This window comes from Hordeum vulgare, chromosome 1H (assembly GCF_904849725.1).
Source record: "Hordeum vulgare subsp. vulgare chromosome 1H, MorexV3_pseudomolecules_assembly, whole genome shotgun sequence".
Lineage (NCBI taxonomy): Eukaryota > Viridiplantae > Streptophyta > Magnoliopsida > Poales > Poaceae > Hordeum > Hordeum vulgare.
Window position 1 is genome coordinate 125263220 of NC_058518.1, and position 2925 is coordinate 125266144.

Here is a 2925-nt window from a genome sequence, read left to right on the forward strand (position 1 = left end):
GGCAGACCAAGCTCAACTGGGAACAAACAACCAGCTCACCTCACAAGAACCTGGGCAACACAAAACACACATCAGCAAATACACAGAACGTAGCACCATGAATCAAAACAGAAAGAGAAGCAACAACTCCAGTCGTACGAACTACCTCCACAGGAAAGATCAACTGGAGCGAAAACAAGAAGAGCAGGAGCACCATCCCGAGCGCACCAGTGCAAAGCGACAACCCCATCACCTGAACAACCATCGTGGTCCATGACTCTTGCAGAACACAATCAATCAGTCGAGCACCTCGCGCGCACTCCACGGCGTAAACGAGAACACAATCAAAGAGTTGTTTATTTAGCCCGGGGCGGCACAGAGGACCCGGTCGGAGAGCCTGGGGCAGGGGAGGGTGATCACTGAGCCGAAGGTGGGAGGATTGCTGCCGTCGAGGGGCCTTGGGCCTCGGCAACGAATCAGGGAGGTCATTGTGGGAAGAAGGTGTGACACATGGCTGCTGCGAAGCCGTGCACGCGTCGACGCTTGTTGGCGCGACGGGAGGAGGAGGGAAGGCGGCGCACCATTTGGCACTGTTGATGCTCGATCTCGGCTATCATGCCAACACGGCGCCTCCGACCACGCCATCGTCCTGACATCACCAGGCTTGGCCACCGCGGCCACTCCCCACTCCTCCGCTCGCGGGCAGCATCGGGGGTGTGAGGTCGTCCCCAGCTGGCGGCAGCCTCAAAGGTAAGGGCTGCGATGAGGAGGCGTGTGGGAGAGGGAATGAGAGGAGAGGTCGCGTGTGCATGGGGAGAAACAGAGCAGAGCGATGTCAATCCTGGATCACACTGTTGGTAGCCACCTGGACCAATAACATGTAGGGTAGCCCAGTCGACCTTTTCTCTCTCTTTCTAAACACTGTTCTAATCTGACGTGAAGGCCTTCAGCGTGCGCCCAGACTTCTGTAATTGGAGAGTGTAATGTCGTTCGGTCATGAGTCCGAGTCCAGGTCCGGCTCTCGTCGGAAGGGCCAAAAGCCAACCTATATATCTGCGTCGACGGCAGCCCATACTGCTACTCCCGTCCAGCCTACGTCCCTCCACCCATCGGATCATCGGAAAATCCGGTACATTCGCGAGAAAACCGGCGACGGCACGCGCGCACCGTTCGATCATGGCAGCCCACCGGCAGCGCTGCGTGAAGCTGATGGTTAGCTACGGCGGGAGGATCGAGCGCGCCCAGGGCCGGCCGCCGAGGTACGTCGACGGCGAGCACCTGCTCCTCAACGTCGTCTCGTCCGTCTCGCCGAGGGGCTTCCGCGACCTGCTGGCGGCGCGCGCGGGCTTCTCCGACTTCTCCGTCAAGTACTGCTACTCCGGCGAGGGGCTGGACTCGCTCTGCGACGTGGACACGGACGAGGACCTGCGGGACATGTTGGACCTGGTGCTCTACCGGGACCTGCAGGTCCGACTGTTCAACGACCTGAACTTGCGCCGGTTCCGGGTGTACCTGTTCCGCGACGCCTCCGCCCCGTCGCCGACCTCCAAGGCCCTCGGAAGACCAGCTCCCATGCAGCGTAGCGCGACGTCGCCGGCTCTGTTGCCAGCGAAGGCGACCGAGGGCCTGGCCCCTCCCGCTCCCTCTCCCGTGCGGCGGATCGCGACGTCGCCGAATACGTTTTGGGAGACGCCGACGGCTGGCGCTGCGCCCTCCAAGCCGCCGCTCGCCCCCGCTCTCCCACGGCGGATAGCGTCGACGTCTCTGTTGACGGCAGACTCAACGGAAGACTCGACAGATGACACGGCTTCTTGGACCACCACCACGTCGACATCAACAGCCAGAGCTACCCAACATACACCACCCCACGCGGCGGCGTTCCGGCCCGTAGAGCAGAGTAATCCGATGTGCCACGAGGCGACGTTCTGGCCGGCAGAACAGAGTAATCCGATGTGCCACGCGGCTCCAGTATTTTTGGTGCCAGTAATGCCGCAGTATTTTTGGTGCCAGTAATGCCACAGGTCATAATTCACGAACCGACGGCGTTCAGTTCTAAGGTGGCCGTGGCCTGAGAATTTTTTAAGGCACAATCAAATACGAAATCACTTTTTACGTAACTAAAGTTTCACTTTTGTATCGGTGTAGCTTTGCAAAATTCTCAGCCAGATGAGGATTAGCCAATCCATGGTTTTGTGTAGATTAGATGTCTCACATGTCAAGTATAGGTTGTAGATATTAGGTGAAAACCAAAATTCTAGATTGATAAGTGGTTATGCATTATGGGATGTAACTTATAGGGTGACTTGAAATTTTCTTATCGTTTATCATAAATTGTTTATATGCTTTACCTTATATCATTGATGTCAATTCATGTATATTCAGTGTTAGTATCACCATACATTCGAAAACTTGTTATTTCATTCTGTACATCCTATCTTTAGTGTGCGTTTTTTGGACTACACGCTGATCTTGTATAGTGCAATCTCTTTAGACGAGTTTCGCTTCCTATATTTTGTGTTTTAAATTGTGGATGTTCGTTTTCGCGGCTCTGGGTCTATGTGCTACTTAAATATGCACAACCCATCTTCCTAGCGATTCGTGCATCGGGTTTCACTATGTGCATTTGGTTTATTCGGTTTACACGGTTTGGTTTATACGGTTTTTCGCTTTGTTCGGTATTAATACTTTGCTAAATACGATATCAAATTAAGATACAGTTCGGTTTCGGTATGTATCAGATTATTTTGATATGATTTTGGTATATACCATAAAAACAAATGTTAACGCGGATTTAAAAATAACATATAATAATTTACAAATTTATGACCCAAAATATATACCTTTTTATACAAAGAGTAGAAAGTCATATGCAAGTGTATATGCATGCATGGTTTTAATGGTTATGGACAAACTTAGCATTCTTTTGAAGAGAAATATGATTACATT

General features: G+C 52.3%; 1 pseudogene; it reads left to right on the forward strand.

The window, feature by feature from the left end:
• The first annotated feature begins 1155 nt into the window (after positions 1–1155).
• Positions 1156–1781, forward strand: LOC123397511 (annotated as a pseudogene).
• The last annotated feature ends 1144 nt before the right edge of the window (positions 1782–2925 follow it).